Consider the following 9138-nt stretch of genomic DNA (forward strand, 5'->3'; position numbering starts at 1 on the left):
AGCTGCCGCGGGCTGCGAACCGGCGCTCGGGACGGGAACCGGGGCGGGCGGGGCTGCCGGAGGCTGCGAGCCCGAGCTGAGGGCGGGCGGGGCTGAAGCGGGACCTGGGATAGGGGGCTCGGCCGCGAGCGGGAACGGAGGGGGCAAAGCTTGCAAAGGATCCCACTCTATTCCCTTCTTTTCTTCTTGTTCCCTTCCCTTTTCTTTCCCCTTTTTCTTTTCCTGTTTCGTCTCGGGCGTTTCTGATACATTAAAGATTTTTATTCTCCTAAAATCTCCTGTCCAACATGTGGCATATTCTCTTTTTTCAGGATTAAACGGTTCTTTTGAATTTACAAATATATTTAGAGCTTGACAGATCCAGTTCTCAAAAGAGCCATATCTTGGCCAATAAACGTGGTCAGATCTTATTTCCTTCTCTGCCCATTCTATCCTGCAAAATTGTATCATCTTTACCTTTTTTTTTTTTTTTTTTTTACAAGGCTTTTTATCCCAGTTAGCTAACATAATGCCGAGAGGGCTATCTTGAGGTATTTCTGTTGGCAATTTTTTTTACACTCTTTTTTTTTCCTTGTATCCAACTTACTGTTTTTCTGTCCCATTTTTCAAGATTTTATCTATTCGCCCCCCACCTCTGTTTTTCACTTTCTCTTACAACCTAAAGACCACTTACTTCTATCTATACACACACAAAAAATCCCTGCTATGCCACACAAATACAATACACCTCCCTCCAAGGAGATATAACAATCAACATTACATGTGCTTTCTTCCATCTACTCTTACTTCATTTCTCCTTCACTTTTACACACTCTTTCACACCCTTAGGACATGAAGCCTGTCACCAGAGAATCGCGGCTCTGTGTGCCCCCCCCTCGCCTTGGGTTTGGTCTCTGGGTTCCAGTATAGCTGGGCCTCTGAGGAGGGCCCAGAATCTGGTCGCCTCTGGTGCCGATCCACCTATGAGGCTAATTTGCGTGTCACTTACACTTTACTGCCCCCCCACTCCACACGCCCGGAGAAAAAGGGCTGAATTGCAGGTCACACACACGCTTTTCCACAGCCCCCCCACCCGCCCGGGGAAACTATGGCCGGTTTTGCAGGTCACACACACTTTGCCACAGCCCCCACCCGCCCGGGGAAACTGAGGCCTATTCGCAGGTCACACGCACACTTTGCCACAGCCCCCACCCGCCCGGGGAAACTGAGGCCTATTTGCAGGTCACACACACACTTTGCCACAGCCCCCACCCGCCTGGGGAAACTATGGCCGGTTTTGTGTGTGACTCACTCTCACACGACAAAACAACAACAAGGTACCTTTTACTTTTAAATCACCTATTACTATTTTAGGTGTTACTGGCCAGTCCCGGTGCTCTTGGATATCCCCTCAATCCAGCTGTGTTGTCCAACCCCAGATGCTCTCGGGCACTTTAGCCCTCAATCTAGCTGTGTTGTTCAACCCCAGATGCTCTTGGGCATAACCTCAATCCTGCAAAACCCTGGGTGCTCTTGGCACTTACCCCTCAACCCAGCAGGTTTCAGTCCTGGATGCTCTTGGGCACTTACCCCTCAATCCAGCAGACTTTTTGCTTAACTCTGGGTGCTCTTGGGATATTAATCCCTCAACCCAGCAAAAGTTTTAGTCCTGGATGCTCTTGGGCAATCACCCCTTAATCCAGCAGACTTTTTGCTTCCTAGGGGTCCCACCCCTTTTTTTAAAATTCAGTCCCAGTTTCCCTGGGGGGGTTCTCTCACTCTTCTTATCACTTGCTTCGTCTCTTTACTGGCCGTCTTTCTCGCGAAAGAACGGAAACGCAGCGTCAGAAACTCCGCACTCGCTTAGCAAGTCTGGGATAACCAGCTGCCTCTCATTCACACACATTCATCCCCCCCTTTAACCGCCCCTCCAAACTAATACTTACCTGTCCTTTGTCCTTGGGTCTTTGTCTTCGTGTACACTTTAGTCTTAGGGGCTAACTACCGCGGTTTTAGGGACTCTTTTCCCTTTCTTTGTTTTATTGCCTTCCTTTGTCCATTGATCGTAACCTGCATCTGCCGGTCACAGCAGGAGAACAGAGATCGAGGCTGCCAAACTGGGCAGGGCGCGCTGTCCTCACTCTGATTCCCCTAAGGCACCAGCAGTGAGGTGTTATAACCATCCTCTGCTACCATAATTGTGATAAACGCCAATCACTTGTTTTAAAATTTTAAAAGTTTAATAGTAAATAAGATGGTTATAAAAATAGAATTAGAGTAAAAAAATTGAACAGTTTTAGAGTTAGGACAATACAAGACAATAAAAACAAAGTTACAGACGTCTGGGTGCCTCTCCCGAGCCACAAGCTCTGAAGAAGGACCCCTGTTAACAAAGAATTATCTCTTAAAAGCAATAGCCTGTTGAATATTCATACAATTCATATATAATGCATAAATTCCATTCTAACTAAGATTTGTCTCTGGTTAGTATCACTTTTTTCCTTTAATCTCTATGGCGTCCACCAGGCTGAGAGAAGCAGAAGGAGCTGTTCTCTTCTGATAAGAAAGTAGTAAATTCTTTCTTCTTTGAAAGATTTACATTTTCCTGTGGTTGGTACATAAAAACTACATTTTAACTACAAAACTACATTTACCATACTATCAAAATATTAATACCACATTAACAATTAGCACAACACAACACATATAGTAAATATCTTGCATAGAGCCATATAATATGCACTTTTCACATTATCATTTAGAACTGGCCTTGTAAGGATTTGCACTTGCCTTTTTGGATCTGCATTCACTCCCTCTCCTGCAAGCTGCTCGAGTGTTAAGGCTGCTGTGGCTGGGTTCACTGCATAATCTCTTAAAAGCTGCTTTAAAGCACGTTTCCATGCTAATTCCCAGAGAATATTCAGTAGGAGACAGGAGAGATGTAATTATTTTCCTTAAATCATGAGGTGTTAGTACATTGGCAGCAAAGTGGCTTGTAATAGACCTCGAAAAAAGGTAGAATCCCTTTCACATAACTTTGCAGTTTTGCAGAGTTCTTTTATTTCTGAAAAGCTTATTTGTTCCCACTGGGGGTTCAAACCAGCTCTATTATATCTAACTGGAAAGACTTTAAGTTTTGATACGATCTCCCACTCCCTGTCCCGCGCTGCTTCTTTCCTTATCTTGTGCCAGGGATCTGTGATGACTGATGTATGAAATTCCTCCTCCGATTCATTGGAAAAGCTGCAGGAAGTGTGGGGAATTCTCCAATTTACCAATGGGGTTTACTTTTTTCTGGCATGGGTGCCGCCATCTTGGGGGGGGTAAGTTCCGGGATGTTACTTCCAGTTCCCATGCTCGTCACAGCTAGGGTGTGTTTTTCTGGGCTGTGGGTGGCACTCAGAGGCAGAGATTGGGACTGGGAACTGCCCATGGAGGGAGTGTTCTCCACGCTGGAGTGAGAGGAACTGAGTGATGCATCGCACTGGGCGTGCCCCAGGATCGGGTTGGAGAAGACACGCCCCTGACGGACTGCCTCAGGAACATGGCGAATGCCACGTGCGTCTTTGTTCCCGGAGCCCGCGCTTTCGGCTCTTTGTTTAAAACTCGCGTGCCCAACGTGCACGGATCTGAGCTTAGAAGGAGTCTGAATAGGTGGGAGGGGGGTGATCGGAGCGGGATCTCAGCCCGCGTGGCCAGTGCTGGCTGGGATGGCACTCCAGGGAGAGGAGGGGGGTGCGGAGGGGGCTCTTGGAGCTGTCCTGTGCCTGCTTCTTGGGGTTTTATCGGAATGGATTTCTCTGGGGTGTGGAAAATCAGAACACGCCTTTGTTGCTAGAGGACACTAAAAGAAATGATACTCACATGAGACAGAGAAAATAAAGCAAGGGTGCCTGGCAAGAGCACACTATATTAACAGAGAACTCTTCTTTAAAAGCGCCAGTCTGTCACATATTAGTTTCAAGTCCCCCGGCAGATCAATCTTCTCTCTGGCCCCAGTGGACCTCTAAATTCCTCCTTTAGGGCTCGGGTCACCGTTATGCCCACCTGGTATTGATTATCTACACATTCTTTGGGCCCCAAAACGGAAACATGATATAGGAGATGGCCAAAAGGACAAAAAGAGCATGCACAAGGAGACAAGTTGAAAAGTTCAACTCAGAGGATGACTATGTGCTTCATCCCCAAAGACCCCCGACGACCACTGGAGTGATCAATAAGGAGCAGTGCGCAGCCTCAAATAGGCGTGGAACTAATTTCAATACGAAGCGGGGACAGGCGGGGTTAGGAAATAAATATGTATTGGGTGTATCATATAACCCTAGTTTGTAGAGATAAAAAGGGAGAAACAAAGCTCCCAGGTGTGCATGTCTTTGAGGAGTTATCCCCATGCACCTCAGCACTGAATAAATTCATACCTACTCTCATAACCACTCTGTGAGTTATAGAGTCTTCTCTCCGCACATCACACACATCTAACTCCAGAACAAAAGAAGGCTAACTTTATTTTGATGACTTCGCTTATATAGATTCTGGACACTGACCAGGGTTTGGAGAACAAGGTTACCACCTCTCCATCTCACTGGCCAGGCTAGAAGTCCATCAACTGTCCCTCATCAGAGAGGAATGTGAAAAACAACTACTTGTTTATGTTACAAGCGTGAGAAGACTCCACTACAGGAATGTAAACGTTCAGGAGGCTAAAACTCAGGGCAACACACCTTTCTATCATCACTTCTAAACCAGGCTAGAGCTGTATTGGATTTTACATTTTTGGTTCCTTCTTTATTATCACGCTTGGAAGCACTTCGCCCAGTGTCTCTCTCCCCAGTTTCAGGTACTTTTGAATTGGCATTGCTGAGTCTTTCACTTTCTACTACAAAATCTAATACAGTCTTAAAGATGGGTCATAATTTTAAAGTAGATTTTTCCTTTTTCTCCAGATTATACAACTTCAATCCCACTCTGTCCCAAAATTCTGCTGTGAATGTTTCAGCTGCTGTAGTGTCCAAAAACTTTTTATAGACCCATTTGAGAAGCTTTTTAAGCTGTTTCCTCTAAAACTTAAACTCTTGAATTGTTAACTTGTAATTAAAATAATAAAAGATGTCTCACTGTGCTACAGTTTGCTGGTTTCCCATCCCACTCACCAAATTGACTTCTTGTGGTTTTCCAGTCCACCTGGTCTCCCTGATACAGTCTCAGATATGCTGCGGATTTCTGTCTTGGCTCTGCTCTGCCAGCCTTGCAGGTTCCTTCAGGACTTTTTCTGCTCAGCGTTCCAGGATCGGTGTCCCCCGGCTTGGAACCCCTTCCACTGGGTAGGGGTTGGGTCAGGAAACCCCCCCCCTGGCTTCCAGACACAAAAAATGTGGTTTTTTTCACATCCAAAAACCACCACAAGCTCACTTTAAAAACGTGACCAAGGTGAAAAAGCCTATGTAGACTGAGGGCACGTCTACAAAACAAAAAAACCTGAACAGGCCCTGTCAATACGACAGGCCCCTATTCGGGCTGCCCTTTTTAATATTGGTGGGCAGAAGCCCTGTGCCAGGCACAGGGCCTTATACATGAACTGTAGCCCTTTTCCATTGGAAATTAAACTCACCCCCCCATGTTCCTGATGTCAGTTTGTAGGAGGCGTTTGGCACTCCAACGGCAGCCCGGCTTCCAACTTGGGGCAGCTTGTATCTGGGAGAAATCCTGTGCCATTCTTCTTTTTAGCGGGCAGAAGCCCAGTGCCAGTCACAGGGCCTTCAACACGACCAGTGTCCTTTTCCATGGGAAACTGTACTCACCCCCCCACCAGGTTCCTGATGTCATTTTGTAGGAGGCATTTGGCACTCCAGAGGCAGCCAGAGTTCCAACATGTGGCAGCTTCGATCTAGGGGAAATCCTACACCGCTTGTATTTTTAGTGGGCAGAAGCCCAGTTCCAGGCACAGGGCCTTATACGCGACAGGTAGCCCTTTTCCATGGGAGACTAAACTCATCCCCCCAGGTTCCTGATGTCAGTTCAGAGGAGGCATTTGGCACTCCAAGGGCAGCCCAGCTTCCAACTTGTGGCAGCTTGGATCAGGGAGAAATCCTGCGCTGTTCATAATTTTTGCTGGCAGAAGCCTAGTGCCAGGCACAGAGCCTTAGATACGAAATGTGCCCCTTTTCTGTGGGAAAAGCTTTGACCTCCAAGCTTTCAACATAGTAAGTGTCTTAGAAATAAAAAGTTGGGAGGGAGGACAAACAGGCAAGGCCCCACACAACCAATGATACAAAATAAGCTTGTTGTTGAGTTCTCCTCTGGGAGTGAACAGGATGGACAATGGCATGGTACTGGTCCACACTCATACACGTAATGAAAAAAATACTTGCAAACATATTCAGACACAGGACAGAACTGGAGATCTTGCACATGAGATACCCAAAGAGCCAGTTGTATCCCTGAGTGCAGTAGGTGGCCCAGAAGGGGAGGGTAGCCAGGCACAGCAGGTCTGCCATGGCCAGGATGAAAATGTAGATATTAGCGCCTGTCTTGGGGCCAGTGCGATGACAAAGCACCACAACCACCACACTGTTGCCAACCAAGCCAAGAACAAAAACCACAGAGAAGAGGGCTGGAATTAGTGAAAACTGATAATCTGAAGAGGTAAGAGGGCAGGGAGGTGTCTTGGTTTGAAAAGACAGGTGTCTGCTAGGGAGAGGCAGGCCTCTCTAGGAATGGGGAATTCAAATCCTTCCCTCTGTGTTATTATAATTTGGAAGATTAAGAAAAAAACTTTTCAGTCAGAGCTATGGGGAAAGGAATAACAGTCCTTTACTAGTAACTATAACAGGACAGACAAACAACAACAGCAATTATAATAATAGTAAAACAGAACCAAGAACCCCGAGGGGCAAACGGTGGAAACTCCAGTGCTGATTGCTGGAAGCAGTGGATGGTCCTCGGCAGGCAGGGGGTTGTCCTGGCAGGTGAAGCGAGCAGTGCCAGAGAACCCACAGTGGCTGGACCTGGGCTGACCCAAAATCCAGCAAAACAGACAGAAAAAAAAACCCTCCGAATTCCTGGGCACTCCAAGAGATGATAGAAATTCTCAGGACCGAATCCCTCTGTTAACTGTGGAATCCAACGCAGCCACATGTCGCTCCACCGTCCTCCTCCCGGAAAACTAAGAGCCGAGCAGAAAAAAAAACAACCAACCTCCCCCCCCCCCCCCCCCCAGCCCTCAGCTCCTGGGAGCCTTTCCTTCCCCCTAAACTAAGTGATCAACTCCCTTTTGTCTGGGTCAAGCACCCTTTAACTATCAATATTTAGTCTCCTAGCAACTTATGGGGGGGGAAAAATTCCACAGGAAAACTTAACCCCCAACAGGAGGGGATGAGTGCAACACAGCCAATGAGTTTGTCAGTGCTGTAGACAGGACTTGGAGACTTTCCCTGGTGGTGACAACCAGGGAGCAGTTGCTCTGCACGTTAGTCCTGGTGGAAAGGGAGTTTCTTCAGGAAATTCATGGGCTGGCAGCACTTTCCTATCACATTGCTCACCCGCAGAACACAAACTGTGTGTTAGACATGCGCTCTGCAGCTGTCTTAGCTCTGAAATCACACAGACACAATAAAATAAAAACCATTTGAAGTTATATCACTAAGCTGAGTGCTGAAATACCAGGCAGCCCTGCTGTACTCCTTACCTCCATCCCACTGACAGGACACAATTAGCCCTAGGGAGGTCAACAGCACTTTTTAATCAGCCTGGCAGAGAAGAGAGCAGCTGGGGTTTATCTGTGATTACAGATGGTGCTTTCTGTGGCCAGCAGAGCAGAAAGATTGTGGATTCAGGAGCTGGAGACACTTTGGGAACTTCTGTGATCCAAAGGCCATGCTGAAGCTCCTCATTACCCTTTTCTCAGTGTGATAAACATTAACTATTTTTTGTTCACTGGAGATCAAATAACTCAAGATAACAGGAAGTTACTATGTTACTATCTAAGCTTATAGGCAAACATACCCTTGCCCATTCCTCTACTTGCTTAATCAGCTTTAAGTTTCAGGAATTCCAGCTTAGTTACCATATAAGGAAGAGGACAACTACAGCCTTCATCTCTGCGACCACCGAGGGACAGAAAGAGACCCTCCCAGCAACACGTCACACATACATCATCGGAGGAAAGAAGCAAGATAAAAGCAAGACTGAAAAACCTGCCAATTCACGGCAGTTGGTGGAGCGAGACTCCCCCTGCCGTCCAGCGCTGTATTTGCCTTTGCTTTGCCTGCTGCAATGTAATAAATTCCTATTGGAACTTTTCTTCGTGTTCATAGTCTATTACAATTTGGTGCCGTGACTCGGATCCACCTGCAAGATAGGACTTTTGGTTCTGCCTGGGGGGCGCCCCGCCGATCAGTCGGCGGCCCTGGTAGACCCGATTCCTGTCTCGGTTGGACCGACGAACCTAAATTCAAGGCATTAGGCAAAGGAAGCCGGCAGACCCTATAAACTTTGTGCACAAAGGTCCGGACGAAGACGCAAGACGCGTGAGTATCTGTGTGGAAGAATCCGTTCGGTCTGGGTCGGATATCCTGGAGTGCTGCAAGTGTGTGTGTGTGTGAGAGGAGAACCGGCAGCTCGGATTTTCCAAGTGATTGTGGACCCTCAGTAGTGTGGTTCTCATTGTCCGAGAGGGCGTGAGCCACGAACAAGGGGAAGCGAGTGACTTCTGCACCACACTTGTGTGAGGGCACTCCAGAAGATGGGACAGGGGAAGAGCAGGCCCTCTACTCCCATAAAACTCCCCCCGGTGCCTAGAGATAGCCCACTGGGGTTCATATTAGACAATTGGAAACATTACCCTAACACAGGGGGTAAAGATAAAGCTAAAATGATCCATTATTGTGTGGTAGTATGGGGTGGAAAGGAGATTTCCTGGAATATTTTTTAGCCTATTTTTGGATCATCAGAAGATTGGGTGAGGCAAAAACTCAACTTGTGGGTAAACACTAAAATTCCTTTTAGTCAGGAAGAAAGTGAATATGCTAATGTATGGGTTACAAGACCTGGGGGTGAAGTGCTCCTGTTTCCCCTCAAAGAGGGAGGACGAAAGAAAGACAGGAGTAAAGAGGAAGAAGCCTTACTAATCCCACCTCCTTACATACCCCCTCAGAACCCCCA

At 47.1% G+C, this 9138-nt stretch overlaps 1 pseudogene; it reads right to left on the reverse strand.

Annotated features, from left to right (window-relative positions):
* Positions 1-6098: 6098 nt before the first annotated feature.
* LOC120764968 (type-2 angiotensin II receptor-like) lies at positions 6099-7546 on the reverse strand (annotated as a pseudogene).
* Positions 7547-9138: the final 1592 nt, after the last annotated feature.

Source organism: Hirundo rustica, chromosome W (assembly GCF_015227805.2).
Source record: "Hirundo rustica isolate bHirRus1 chromosome W, bHirRus1.pri.v3, whole genome shotgun sequence".
In the NCBI taxonomy this organism is placed as follows: Eukaryota; Metazoa; Chordata; class Aves; order Passeriformes; family Hirundinidae; genus Hirundo; species Hirundo rustica.